We start from the raw sequence: 15292 nt of genomic DNA, 5'->3' as shown, positions 1-15292 counted from the left end.
CAACCTTCTTTCACGTTGTCATTATGGGGTATTGTTTGTAGAATTTTTAGGAAAATAATGAATTGAATCCATTTTGGAATAAGGCTGTAACCTAACAATGTGGAAAAAGTGAAGCGCTGTGAATACTTTCTGGATGCACTGTATTACTTAACAGAAGCCCTAGGGTAGGAATATTAAATATACTTTTGTTCCCTTAGCTAATTAGTCATCACTAAATACACAGAGCACAATAAGAGCACACACAGTGAACAACAGGAATAGTCATTTCACAATCGGGTTTAAACCCAATAATAATATGAATGATGTTATTCCCTGTGAATGCACCCTGTTTTGGTCAAATCTTTACTGTAGGAAATAAATGTAAACTGTACAGAAACACTTTAAAACACGTATCATGTCCACAGACTCGGAGCTTCACGTCTGAAAGGCGAGTCCAGATCCATCTCTCGCATCGGATGTCGGATCGCTGTCAGTTATGGACTGTGATTTCACTGCTGCTGCTGCACTTTGTGCTTTATTTGTAGAAGGCGTGTGGTTAATAGATGTTTATAATTGTAGCCGTTCTACGCCACCGAAGGCACCACCGTCAGATTAGGTTCTTTTTGTTTGGCCCTGGAATAGCTCAAGAGGAAACAGCTCGTACAGAATCTGGGTTTATTCAAATTCAGGATGTTTACAAAGGAACAGAAAGGGAGGTAAAAAAATAAAATCACTACAATTCAGTGGGAGTAATTCTGGGATTTTAAAGGCCCTGAAGCACCCTGTAATAAGGCTAACAACTATAAGAGTTGCCTAGCCTCTGCCCAATCCCACTTAACTTGATATCACAGGCGCCCCAGCTATACTATGCTTTTAGCCTATTTAGTTTTCCCCAATTATGTCACCAAATCTGACTACAGATACTGGTGTGCTATTTAGTATCCCCCACTACAGGCAGGGGTGCTAGAGAGCACTAGAGGTAAGCAGTATCGTAGTTCTCCCTAATAAATTAAACTACAGAAGGCTGAGAAACTAAAATAAAACAAGTTAACTGAAAATACAATAAAAAGACTGCAAATACAACTGTTAAGGACCCCAGTAATTAAAACTAATAAAACCAGTTAAACAATAAAAGCAATTAAAAGAAATAGGAGAGCTGCTGCACTTTGGTTCCAGCCTGCCTGTCCACCGTCCTGACAGAGTTCAGTCCAGTGGTCTCTCTTCTCTTCTTATGCTCTTTCCACTGTAGGGCATGAGTCAAAGCGGCATCAGCAAGACTCAGCACACATGTGAAGACTCACAGTATTAGACAGCAACACAGCCAGGACAGGAACCAAGAACCTTCAATATAAAACACGCAGTCTCAGACAGGCAGCTTCCAAGTTATTTGTCAGTTAAAACCCACACAAAACCCTGTATAACCCCAAACCAACCTTCAATATCAAGCATGCCGTCTCAGACAGGCAGCTTCCACTAACTGGAGTGGATTTGCCTTTTCAACCCTGCTAGTTGTGTTCGTTTCACCCAATCCTGTTCTTTCCAACTCATTCAATATTATTATTATTATTATTTTTATTTCTTGGCAGACGCCCTTATCCAGGGCGACTTACAACATAAGTGCAAACAAAGTGCAAAAATACCGAGAAGTACAAGGCATCAATCATTACAAATTCAATTTGGCTAAAACAGCAAATCAAAATACATTTTACAAATTCCAATTTACAATTTACAGTAAGTGACTTCCTACATCCTGGACGGTGAAAGCTAAGTGCTGTCAAGATGTTGGGTCACAGACAAGGGCTACAGGAAACGGAGCAAGGAGGAAAACAATCAAGAACGCGAGGAGCATAATAAAACTGAAGTGCTATCTAGCAGGGATAGAGGACTAATATTACAAGTACTGTCCGAAAAGATGTGTCTTGAGTAAGCGCCGGAATGAGGTCAAGGACTCTGCTGTTCTGACTTCGATGGGCAGGTCGTTCCACCACTTAGGGGCCAGGGATGAGAAAGAGCAGCTTTTGAGGAAGGAGAGTGGAGAGGAGGCAGAGTTAGTCTTCTGGCACTGGAGGAGCGCAGTGGTCTGGAGGGGATGTATGGTAGCTTGGTGCAGTGTGGTTGAGACAGCGGTATGTGAGGGTCAATGTCTTGAACTGAATGTGTGCCGCTATCGGGAGCCAGTGGAGGGAGCGGAGCAGTGGGGTAGCGTGTGCGAATCGGGGCAGAGAGAATACCAGACGAGCCGCAGAGTTCTGGATGAGCTGCAACGGCGGGTAGTAGATGCAGGCAGGCCGGCCAGGAGGGAGTTGCAGTATCCAGGCGGGAGAGGACCAGTGACTGGACGAGCAGCTGAGTCGAGTAGTCGGTGAGGAAGGGACGGATCCAGAGTATGTTGCTCAGGAAGAATCTGCAGGTGCGTGTCAGCGTGGTGATGTGCTGGGTGTAGGAGAGCGCAGGATCGAGGGTGACTCCGAGATTTTTAGCGGAAGAAGAAGGAGAGTGTGGTGGATTCCAAGGGGATCGAGATGGGGAGGTCAGCAGAAGGTGAGGAAGAGTGGGGGAGAAACAGGAGATCTGATTTGAAGAGGTTGAGCTTGAGGTGGTGCGAGTGCATCCAGGCGGAAATAGCAGACAAGCAGGAAGAGATGAGAGAGGGGATGAGAGGGTCAGAAGAGGGAAAAGACAGGAAGATCTGGGCATCATCAGTGTAGAAGTGGTAGGAGAAACCATGGGAAGCGATGAGGGGGCCCAGGGAGCGAGTGTAGAGAGAGAACAGGAGCGGGCCCAGGACGGAGCCTTGGGGAACGCCTGTGAGGAGAGGTTGGGGGGTGGATGAGGAGCCTTGCCATGTCACTTGGTAGGACCGGTCACTGAGGTAGGAAGAGAACCAGGTGAGAGCAGTCCCAGAGATCCCAAGGTCAGCGAGGCAGGAGAGGAGGATGGAATGATCAACGGTGTCAAATGCTGCGGAGAGGTCAAGGGAGGACTGAGGAGAGGGAGGCACCCGAGCGCGGCTGAGGGAGTCAGTGACTGCCAGGAGAGCCGTCTCAGTGGAGTGAGCTGTGCAGAAGCCGGATTGCAGAGGATCAAGGAGTGAGTGTTGGGACAGAAAGTCAGAGAGCTGACGGTGGACCACCTGCTCGAGAGTCTTGGAGAGGAAGGGAAGTAGGGAGACAGGGCGGTAGTTCTGAGGAGAGGTGGCATCAAGGGTTGGTATCTTTAGCAGTGGGTTGACAGTGGCTTGTTTAAATGCAGAGGGGAAACAGCCAGAGAGGAGTGAGGAGTTGAGGAGGGAGGAGATGAAGGGGAGAAGATCAGGAGCGGTTGCTTGGAAGAGATGAGAAGGGAGAGGGTCCAGGTCACACATTGTGGGTTTGTGATGTAGGAGGAGAGCAGAAACTTCAGCATCTGAGAGAGGTGAGAATGAAGAAAAGGAAGCTTGATCGGTGGGAGGTTTCAGTGTGATGGGAGATGAGGGTGGAGTATTGAAGAGCCTGTGGATATCTGCAATCTTGGAGGAGAAGGAAGCGAAATCATCAGCAGTGAGAGATGAGGGAGGAGGAGGGGGAGGGGGGGCAAGGAGAGAGGAGAAGGTGGAGAAGAGTTTACGAGGGTTGTTGACAGTGGATTCGAAGAGCGATTGGAAGTAAGACTTCTTGGCTGAGGTGAGAGAGGACGAGAATGTGGACAGTAGGGAACGGTAGAGTTCGAGGGTGGCTGGGAGTTTGGTCCTTTTCCACTTCTGTTCGGCGGCACGCAGACTAGTTCGGGTTGCACGGAGAACAGAAGAGAGCCAAGGCTGAGGAGGGGAGGGATGGGCAGGATGAGACGTGAGAGGACAGAGAGAGTCAAGGGAGGAGGTTAGGGAAGAGAACAAAGAGGAGGTAGCACAGTTGACAGATGGGAAAAACAGTCAATGGAAGGCAAGAGAGTGAGGGCAGTGGAGGCAAGGGTGGAAGGGGAGACAGAGCGGAGATTACGGCGGAAGGTGACAGAGGGAGTGGGTGGAGAGGAGAGGGAGGTGAGGGAAAGGGAGAAGGAGATGAAGTGGTGGTCCGAGATTTCCATGGGTGTCACAGAGAGTGTTGAAGGGGAGCAGCCTCTTGAGAAGATGAGGTCTAGCTGGCGGCCAGCCCTGTGAGTGGGGGGAGACGGGGAGAGAGAGAAGTTGAAGGAGTGAAGGAGAGGAAGAAATCCGGCACAGTGGGGAGGGTTGGAGAGGTGGATGTTGAAGTCTCCCAGGAGGATGGTAGGTGAGGACAGCAAGGGGAGAGAGGAGAGAAGAAAGTCCAGTTCATCCAGGAAGGAGGTGAGTGGACCAGGTGGACAGTAGAGAACTAGAAGGAAGAGGTGAGAGGGAGAGGTGATTTCCACTACATGGAATTCAAAGCTGTGGGTCGAGATAGAGGAGAGGGGGGGCGGGGGACAGAGAAGAGGAGAGAAGGGGAGAGCAGGAGCCCTGTTCCTCCTCCCCGCCCGGTAAGACGAGGGGAGTGGGACAGGACAAAGAGATAGGATAAGGCAGCAGGGGTGGTAGAGTTGTCTGGGGAGATCCATGTCTCGGTGACAGCGAGGAAATCCAGAGACTGGTGGGAGGCAAAGGCGGAGATGAAGTCGGCCTTGTTGTAAGCTGAGTGGCAGTTCCACAGGCCTCCAGAGAGTGGAGTAGAGGAGAGGGAGGAGGAGGGGGGGAGAGGCAGAGAGATGAGGTTGGAGGGATTAGGGAAACAATGGCGTGCAGCTGCACGCTGAGAGGAAGGAGAGAGCAGGACAGGAATTGGAGAGATCGTCATGGTTGCCTGTTGCTGTGCAGCGTCTCCTCGCTGGAGTCCCGCAGCTAGAGTCCCTGCCCTTTGTAAGCGTGGCCCTTCAGAAGGGGGACACTGAAGGCTGCTGGTGCTGACTGCTGGCGCAGAGGGGTGGGGGGCTGTTAAATACGTCACCTGTAACTAATGAGGACAGTGCACACCTGTGTTGTGTTGAATGACACAAGGCTGGTCAGGATGGCCCTCCCTCCTACGCAGGACTGCTAATAGCACAATTACTGGCCGCTTAATATCTGAATACAGACAAAGACAGTGCCAGACACACGCAGTTACACTGAACAATAGCTCGTAGTAATGTTAAACAAATGCTAAATAATCACAGCCTACAGTGTAACGCTTCTGATTGCAGACAGGGCGTGTCGAGTGCGCTAGGTTACTGGCTAAATTTACTGACAAACAGTCGCTGCTTTTCCTACAAAACAGGTGCAAGAGTCACCTTGCTGTTCACAACTATCCCCAGGTGAACCCAATCCCCAATTCAAAAGTGTAACAAATTAAATAAAAAAACAAATCAGTGAATAAAAGTGCAAAAATAACGTGAAGAATAACACAATAAACCAACAAAAAGTGACCGTGTTACATATTCATCACTTTCTGGAATAAAATAAATATATAGAATGAGCCGATATACGTCTAAAAGGTAAACTTGTAGAGTGTGTTTCAATGCTCCTACATCCTTAAATTAAGGCAATGTTCAGTTTATAAACACATTGTGCGTATTGCAGACACAGTTAACACAGGGCTTTAGTTCAGATTATATACAACACAGTGTTTAAAAGTCACCAAAGCAGTACAACAGAGCAGCTGAATATCTTGCCATACCTTTTTCCTTGGTTTCCTGCTTCGGCTCGTCCTGCGATCTGGATCCTCAGAGATGATTCTGTGCGATTCTGTTCACACTGACGCTGGTTTCAATGCCATCCGTGTTCTTCTCAGGTGCCATTGGGACCCTTTCTTTATCTGCAATTAACATTATACTAGATTAGCTACTAATAACGGTCACACAATGAGGCCACTCGCCATGACGTCATCTCACTCACATGTCTGAATCGCACGCATTACTAGTTGAAGCACACAGCACTAGCACACAGGATGCTACTTCACATGTTTATGAATCATATCGCCGAGGAAATGATGATTTACTCACCTGAGACTTCACTCATCAGTCCAGCCCGGTGTCTCTGCCTGCCCTTCCAGTCTTTGGGGTCAGTTTTCCAGCAGTTGTGCTCCTGTGGAGATGCGGCCTCTGTCTGCTGCTCATTGTGATTCAGCCAAAGCGCATCTGACACTGTTGTCATAAAAACCACCTTCTGTGGCTTCTCAGAAACAAATCCAGTTTCAAATGTCCCGGTGTGTACGCGGAGTGGATTCAGACTGGATAGAGACCCTTCCAGTGTTCAGTCATAGATATTATCCGTGGATTGATATGTGAAGACTCTGTATAGGATGTTGACGGACATCTGCTTTTTGTATCCATCACCTCTTCACGGGAGGACAGATCGTAATCAGACCCGGACCTGTATCTTCTGATTGGATGAACGGCCATAAGATGTTACGTCATTTTTCCTATAAAGTTGTACTCATGTTTGTAAACATTAAGTCTCACTGAAGGAATTATTCCTGACGTGGGGCTTTCGAGCGGCTCGATTAAAGTTCTGTTTGCTTTGTCTCCGCGACTTCTCCACTTATTTCTGAGACGGTTCTACAATATGCGAACTATATAACAACTCCAAACACTTGGAGTAAAGAGTGGTAAAGCACTATGGGATTATTATTTTCTTCACAGTTGTAGTAGAGATCAGAAATATGCTGAAAAATAAGCCCTTAGCTGTAATGAGTTCACATTTCAGTCGTGCTGTTTCAGACCTATTTCACTATGGGACCCAGCTAAGAAGCCACTTTCAAACAATGTGTGTATCATATAGATTTTGGGTGATCCTATAGTTTTATATTGTTTATATATTTCTAAAATGAAAAGTCAATGTGACTGACGATTTTTTAAAGATGGCAAAATAATAATGTTTCTATTCCTGCAGGTGGGACATATGAAATACATACATACATACATACATTAGTAAAGTTAAAAAATGTGAATTCACCAGTGTTTAATTGTACTGCAACACTGCACATATATAGTAAATATTCTAATCTCTAACCCAGTTAGTGTATCTATTTCCTGCTCTTAGGGGAACACCAAGCACAATATATTACAGTACAGATTGTGTGTATTATAATCTATTATATAAAATATATTTTATCTGTGGCATACTCTACAATATATTCTGCTTTGAAGCCTACATATATGGTAAGTATGGCAATATATTTTGAAATACATTGATCGTCAAAACACATTTTAAAATATATATTGTCATATATTTAATGTTCGTCAGGGAGTGCTTATTTAAATATTATAACATTGTCCTCAAGTTTTTCTTTTGACATTGAAAATATAAAAACTGGAGGACCCCCTACCCTGCTGGTTTGTGTTCCAACCGAGCTCTCAATTACTTAATTGAATCTTAAATTAAGAACATCAAGTGTCCAATCGAGAGGAGGTCATTCGCCCCATCGTGCTCGTTTGGTGTCCATTAATAACCAAGTGATCCAAGGATCCTATCCAGTCTGTTTTTGAATATTCAACAATTAGGGAAACATTAGTGAGACACTGCGCTGTGCATTGTGGGATCTGTAGTTCAGGCACTTTTATAGTCACATTTTAGACATAACCAGCCAAATCTGTTAAGACTCAAAAGCTAAACACACCGTGTATGCAAAATAATGCCTTGCTACACTAATGTATAAACACTGACAGTGTGTCTATAAGGTCTTATGGTATATATATCTCCCTCAGTTTGTTGTGTGTATATATATATATATACACACACACACATACACACACACAACAAACTGAGGGAGACGCACACACTTGTACAGACACGTGTCTAGGTGACCATAAACTGCAACTATGACGTCATAATTCAGCCGTGCATCCGTCTTTCCATAACTTGTCATAACCGGCGCACACGGCGGACAGACGGCGAGCGACATCATTCATATCACACCCAAGAGCTCAAGAGCAACCGAAGATGTTTCGTTTTCTTAAAAAGAAGGACGAAGATTATATTACCGGAAAGATGCACAAAGCTGCCGCCAGGGGGCATCTGTCCAAGCTGAAAAAGCTGGGCAAGAAGCATGGCTTCAATCAGCTGGACAAAGACAACAGGTGAGACACGTATTATTATCATTATTAATAATAATGATGATAATAATATTACTCGAATCAAATGCCTGTGTTTTATAGAGGGAGCTCCTGCCTTTTTAACACGTGTGTCAAACACCAAATAACTGAGCATCGCAGGGTATTATGGGGGCACATTATTGCTGAAGATCTAGATCAATGTTGTTTAAAAATATAACATATTTCATCAAAACCCACATGCTGCTCACTGTACAGACCTGCCAACCTGGACATGTTGAGCACCTCAACACTTAACCTGTGTCTGCGCCTGCGCAACAGCCCTCAACCCGCGGCAGAAACAACGCAGCCTGCGCGCACTGCGAGTAACGTCTGCTTTAGTACTTTGTGTTTACGCGGCCCTGCTGTGCTGGTATCGGGACAGAGCTCCCTGTGGGCTGATCTCAATATGAAGTCAACACATTATGAATACATGAAAACAGAGCCTCGGTAGCTCCTCGAAAACAAAAGTGTATGCAGCGCATTGCTGTTTGCTTTAGCTCTCAATACAAAGACAGGATTAATGAATAAATAAGTGAGCAGCAGCAGACAATGAACAATAGCTAAAATAATGCACTTTACTAGTAGCCGCGTTGCTCTAATGCTCCGTCTGTGAGTAAGGGCGCTGTACTCGGTGTCCTGTGCGTCTGCGCAGCGCTGCTGTTTGCGGGGACACACTGAGGTCCACTGCAGTGTCCTGTGGGTGGACAGGTGCTGTACAGACACGTCTCTGCTCGCTGTCCACAGTTCATACAGGTGCGCTGGACTCCAGTGGGCCGGTGGTTTCGAGTCGGCGCTTCTGATCTCCGGGCTCGGACCCGATTAGGACGCATCTGCGCATGCGCGGCACTCTCCGCAGTGCTGTGACTGCGCCTGCGCAGTTGCCAGATTTACTGAAGCGATTAAGCCTGTTCCTGTCAGCGCTGTCTCTCCTCCTTGTCCAGTGTTTTCTTCAGGGATAAAACAGCTCTGTGGTGGCCATCGCTGTGCCTGTGATCTGTTCTGAACTGAGCAGGGTTGAGATGTAGACTCGTGTTTCCTGTTGCTCTATGAATGAGCCTCTCTCTGTATAGTAGTAGTAGTAGTAGTGCTGTAGCGAGAACACAGACAGGGTTTTAATTGCTGTCTCTGTCTCCAGAACACTCCTGCATGTGGCCTGCGTCTCCGGACAGGAGGAGGTCGTCGCTTTCCTGGCCGAGCAGAAGACAACGTTGGACCTGTGCGACGGCCAGCACAGGTCTGCACTGATGAAGGTAAAGCCCAGCGTCTGCGTGTCTGTCTCATCAATACTGTACTCCCTCCCTTTCTAAATGGGACGTCTCCCTAGTTTTTTATTTTTAAACAAAGACAATCAAACCACCCAGCTTCTGATCCACGAAGAGTGTGCAGCGTGGCGCGTCAGAGGCATTGAGGGTAACGCAGCGTGTCTTTGGGGTTTGTGTTGCAGGCGGTGCAGTGTGGGCAGCAGGGCTGCGTGGCGGCGCTCCTGAAACACGGAGCCGACCCCAACGTGATGGACGTGGACGGGAACACGGCCCTCCATTTCGCTGCCCTCGTCCCGTCTGTCGTTCTGGCTGCCCAGCTAGTACGACACGGGGCGGACATCGAGGCCAGGAATAAGGTACGGCTTGATCACTCTGTGGATTGTGTGCCTTATGGCATGTAACTTCAAATGTATACACAGTAAAACACACAGTCAATATATAGTGGACATGGGATGCAGATCAGCGACTGTAACGGGGAGTTGAATGATGTGCCGTAAAGATGGATGTTCTCACTTTTAGGAAGGCTGCACCCCTCTGCTGCTGGCCACCGCGGAGAACCACATCCGTGTGGTCACTCTGCTCCTCAAGAAAGGGACCGAGATCAACGCCAGGGACAAGTCAATGAGGTGGGCAGCGGTCCATTTCTCTGGACCACAGAATGACTCTGACCTAGAAAAGCGACAGATCTGTGAGAGGGAGGGACGGGGAGTGTCTCCTCTGTTGCTGAAGGGATACCCCAGCCTGGACCGGATCACAGAGCACAGACACGGACCTGATGGCCGTTTAATATCTCGACAGAATGAACAGTGTTTCTATGAAACGGTTGAGTATTGTCCTGTAACAAGATGATCTGGCTTTTCTCAGGACGCCGCTGATTATCGCGGCCAGCAACGGCTTCCTGCCCTTGGTCTGCATCCTGCTGAGCTACGGTGCGGACGCATCGCTGGAGGACAGCAGTGGACACACGGCTGAGGTCCTGGCAGAGATGCATGGACACCACGGGTGAGACTGCTCCGCAAATCATCTCATCAAGCTGCATTGTTCTGTGGAAATATCTGTCTTACTTTTCTTTAGATTTGCGTTCAAATGCAGCCCTGTGTTGACTCACACACGTAGAATACATATATGTACCTCTCATGACAATATATGTAATAAAGGTTTTTCAAACGTATATTAGTCTTTATAAGAAATGCTCCTAATGAGAGGAATTTAAAACTGATTCGAATCGCTCTGAAGAGCTTTACCGTGTCACCTCACACTGCGCCTGTGATCGCAGTCTCCGAGTCGGACGAGTGACGGGGGTCTCCTCTCCAGTGCTGCGGCTCTGTGACTCTCACAGGAAGATAACGTGTCTGTTTGAGAGCCCGTCGCCTTTGCCTTTGCTTTCCAGCTGCTCAAATCGCATCCGGACCCGTGGGACCCAGAGCAGACCTGCGCAGTCTCCGCCGCACAGCGAGGGACAGGAGGCCGAGCTCCCCGGCAGCCCGAGCAGAGCAGAGCCGACTCTCGACAGTGCCCGTGACCCCAGCGTTGAAGACGCACAGGCACAGGATGAGGTAAACTCTTCTCTCCCCTCCTGTCTTGGCCCCGTCTGCTCGCTCTGTGACTACAGGGTGATGTGGAAGTCGCAGCGACGCCCTTCTGCGTTGTCCCATGAATTACAACACAGACACGGCTGGCCTGCTCTCAGTCCGGTGCGCTCATGGACCCAAAGTCCAGAGAATACTGAGTGCCAATGAGTCCTAATCCTGTAGATGTGTGTCTTTATCATCTACCTTTTTAATGTCATTTGATCTGTCAGTCAGCTTAATCAATATTGCTCTTTAAATGATACGTACTGATCAGTTCAGTCTTTTCTTAGTTTCCGATCCTGCCGGGCAAACTGTAAAGGCACAGCTTCAGTCAGTGTGTCAGTCAAAGGTCTGCACATCCTCACTCAATCCGCTCCTCACTGTCAGCTCTTTGCCTGTGAGAAGGCAGGCTGTGTCCCCCAGAAACACCAGCCCGTGTCCGAGTGTCGGCTGCGAACTTGGGAGCGCTTGTGTGGAAGTAACATTGGAAATTCCTCTCACAAATGTTTTACTTCATGTATACTTACGAAAGATAAGGTCAAGCCAACAGCCAGGCCAGAAGGTAGTTTGACCCCTGTTTGTTATTTTCGATGAGCATCTTGGAGAAGATGCCAAACAGTTTCTTCCACACTTGCGAACGCCAGACTTACCCTTCCTGTGTCTGTTGTGCTTTTCTATCGTAAAGGTTGCGTCTCTGAAGTGGCAGCTGGCCGAGCTGGAGAACGAGCGCCGCCGGGTCAAACTCTCCCTCATAGAGAGGACCGCTCTCCTGCAGAGCGTGCAGCGAGAGAGAGACCAGGCCCAGGCACGCCTGCAGGCCCTGCTGCGAGCGGAGGAGGAGACGCGGTGCGAGACCTCGGCTCTGGAGGAGAGCCTGGCGGAGAGGCTGGCCCGGGCCCAGAATGAGAACCGGCTTCTGCGCCAGCAGTTGGCAGCGGCTGAGGACCAGGGCCTGGTACATGAGAAAGCCCTGGCTGAGGAACAGCAGCGGACCAGAGACAGCCTGGCCAAGATGAAGGCCGACTGTGAAGACAGGGTCCGGAAGGTGGAAGAACGCAACCGGATCCTCCTCAGGAAGAACAAGAAGCTGCGGGAGCAGATCGCCAAGCAGAGGAGCGAGGAGTCGGAGAGAGAGGTAGGCGTCCAGGAGTCCCGCTCTTGTTTTGTGCATCACCTCTGCCTGGGAGTAGAAGCTCTTCATACCTGAGGATTGAAGGGAAGGACACTGAGCTGCAAGTGTCTGACACATCTGTAGAAGGCTTTATTTTCCAGGCTCAGTTGTTAAAAGTGATCTGGGACTAAGAGTTCAGGCATTCAGCATGGAAACAATTGTGTATCATGTATCATGTGGTTGTCTCTGCACATACTCTTGCTTTGACAGCGGTCAGTTGCTTGTCTTGTTTCCTGTATTTCTCCGTTCTTTATCATGCTTGCACTTGGTTTTTGTTTACTGTGAACCGTGTTTTCCAATGGCACAGCACTGCAGTGCTTTATAAAGCAGTCATAGTGCCAATCCTGTGCACAGGTTTACCAGTCAAGAGGACTCCATAGCACAGAGCGCGGACAGCTTATGTGTCGTTGAAGAGTCTGGGCAGTCGAGACGAATTCTCGACAGAGAGGACAGTGCTGTTAGGTGTCGTAGTGAACTGCTCTGGTGTGCGGCGCTGCTGCGCGGGTCCCTGGGGCTCAGATACAGGAAACAGAGGACCGCACGTCCAGACCGAACTGCACATCCTCGTGCACAAGACTTGCCTTTATAAATGTGTCATGTAAGCAGCAATGAGAGGCAGACGGTAAAAAAGATTGACTAGACTCTTATATGTACAAGTAGCCGATATACACGTGTTACATTACAGGTGCCATGTAAGACGCCTCGCAGGAAGGCGAGGGCAGAGGAGCAGGGGCTCTCCTCAGAAGGTAAGGCGACTGAGAGTGGCAAAGGTAAGCCTACTGCTAAAATGACGCCGACAGAGACACCCAATTGCATTGACGAGCAAACGCTCGCGGCGAGCAGAACGCAAGGTGGAGGCAGTTCTGTGCATTTGAAGGAACCGTGTGCGACACAGACAGCACGTCTCCCCGGAAAGCGGGCGGCCATCGGCGTCGTGCGCGGCAGCTGTCACCAGGGCCACAGGCGCTTCGGGCACAACAGAGGGAAGCAGTGTGTGCCCAACAGCTTCTGTTCAGTTGTGTATAGCGAGGTGAAGAGCGTCGAGAAGTGGGATAGTGCCGACCTGGACGATATCCTGCAGCGCGGGAACGAGCTGTACTCCGAGCTGCAGAGTGCTGCTTCAGTAAAGAACGAGTACACGTTAGTTACTGAACTTCCAGGTCAGCTGGAAGCGTTTGGCACCCGCTGCACCATATCGATGGGCGAGTCGGTGGCCGGGCTGCTGGGCGGGCCTAGTGACAGTGCTGTACCCAGGATAGTGATGTCCCTGGGCGATGCTCTGCAGACAACACTGACTGAGTTCAGCGCTTGTCTCGTGACATTTGCAGCATCGACGTTTGCCGTGATCCGTGGAAGCGGGACATTCCACGTGTTCGACTCTCATTCGAGAAACGCGAAAGGGATGCGAATCGCGAACGGAACCTGTGTGCTGATCACAAAGAACAGCATACAGGAGGTGACGCAGCACTGTGTCAAACTGGCCAAGTCCCTGAACGCTCACGAGCTCAGCCAGTTCGAGGTCACCGGACTGGAAGTTAACATGATCTAGACGTGCATGTGAGGGGTTGTCCATCAGCCGTCTTCCCTGATGCGTCGCACCGTCCAGGACTCACTGCCGTAGAGGACAGTGCTGATCACACAGCCTTGGTGTAGCTGGACTTGTTCAGTCCTCTGTGGTACTGCCTGCTTCTCTTTGAGACATGGACATCAGTCCACACTGCTGCCACAATCACAGAGCCGCTTCCACTGAGTTTGCTCGTTGTGGTTGTCCCGTGACCATACTTCAGTGCATTTATGACATTTTAATTTGGTTTTACATGCTGAATAGATTGACATAAAATAAGATGAAGAGGACGGAGGTATATGAAGAAATCAAATTCTGGACAGAGGAAGGGAGATAGACAGGGACAGAGGGAGAGAGAAAGAGGGACAGAGGGACACAGAGACAAAGAGAGACACAAAAAGAGAGAAAGAGAGAGAGTGAGACACAAAAGAGAGTGAGACACAAAAGAGAGTGAGACGCAGAGAGTGAGTGAGACGCAAAAGAGAGTGAGACGCAAATAGAGACAGTGAGACGCAAATAGAGACAGTGAGACAGAGTAAACAGGTTGTAGGAAGGTGATTTAGTCAAATACTAGCAGGAATTCTGTTTCAGGTGGAGCCAGGAAGGTGTAAATTGGTGGCAGGTAGACAAAAGGTACTTTTGACAGAGATGCTGTTGAGAAAGAGCTGATCTGTTTCTCGGTCAAGCAGTTGACCAGAGGACAGAAACCCAAAAATAAATAAATAAAATAAAATAAAAAACTGTATCATTTAGAATCATGTGGAAACTACAGGGTCAGGTTTGCAGAATGATTGCCCCCCATCTCAGGCAAACGTCTTCAGTGAGTCTACAGGAGAGAGCACCACAAGAGCTGGCTATGCGAGTATCCTGAGTACGAGGGGGGAAGAAAAAAAAAAAAAAATCTTGGAATGAACAGGGAATATAAAAACACCTTGGGGAGCCGGTGCACATTAAAGCAAGAAATAATGACTCCCTTTCCACCTGGTTGTTCCAGCCTGGCATAACACAATCAGCCTAATTGATAGTGCCTTTCAAGCAATATTTAAGCCAAGACAATTAACAATGTATTACACCCTTATTTTTTTATTTTTTTATTCCCAAAGTCACAGCCAATTAACCCGGCTCATAATTCAAGCTGCCAGCACACTTTCAGCGTAATAAGGTTGGTGACAGCCAGTAATAATCTTTCGACAGACTGGTAGCATTCCCCTTTCCTTCCCCGTTTCATAAACAAGCTGAATCGCAGCGTCTCGAGGCTGCCGGAGCCCAGTGCTCGTTCTTATTTATGGGAGAGAAGCGCAGGGCTCAAATAAACCACATGTTCATTAAGGACGGGTGGAGGAAATACTGCTTAAACCACAGATGGGTTTCTAGCAATAAGAAAGCATTGTTTGACCAGTATATAGAGAGGAGGTGTGTTCCACAGGAGGAAGGATTTCAATTCTCAGTTAATCTTCTAATGAGCTTAAGAATCTAGTATATGCTCGTTAGGATTTGAACTGAATATGAAAATGTATTTACTTTTTTTTTTTTGAAAGGTCAATAAAATGCTTCCACTCCCTCCTCTGTTCTGAGAAGGTATGGCTTTAATTGCTTTTTACTTCAATTAAGTTAAATTAAGCAGCCACACTTCAAGACAATTAAAACACTTATACTTTGGTCTTAAAAAGCACAGGTTTATTTT

The 15292-nt window shown here is 48.1% G+C and overlaps 1 long non-coding RNA gene across 1 annotated transcript; it reads right to left on the bottom strand.

Annotated features, from left to right (window-relative positions):
• Positions 1-672: 672 nt before the first annotated feature.
• Positions 673-6352, bottom strand: LOC136758227 (uncharacterized). Its single transcript, XR_010819922.1, has 3 exons — positions 5950-6352; positions 5625-5762; positions 673-1320 (listed from the first exon to the last, which is right to left on the bottom strand). It is a non-coding gene; the product is annotated as an uncharacterized LOC136758227 (long non-coding RNA).
• Between the last annotated feature and the right edge of the window lie 8940 nt (positions 6353-15292).

Source organism: Amia ocellicauda, chromosome 9, assembly GCF_036373705.1.
Source record: "Amia ocellicauda isolate fAmiCal2 chromosome 9, fAmiCal2.hap1, whole genome shotgun sequence".
Classification (NCBI taxonomy): Eukaryota; Metazoa; Chordata; class Actinopteri; order Amiiformes; family Amiidae; genus Amia; species Amia ocellicauda.
The sequence above is the reverse complement of the archived record's forward strand: the minus strand, read 5'-3'. Positions and strand labels throughout refer to the sequence as shown.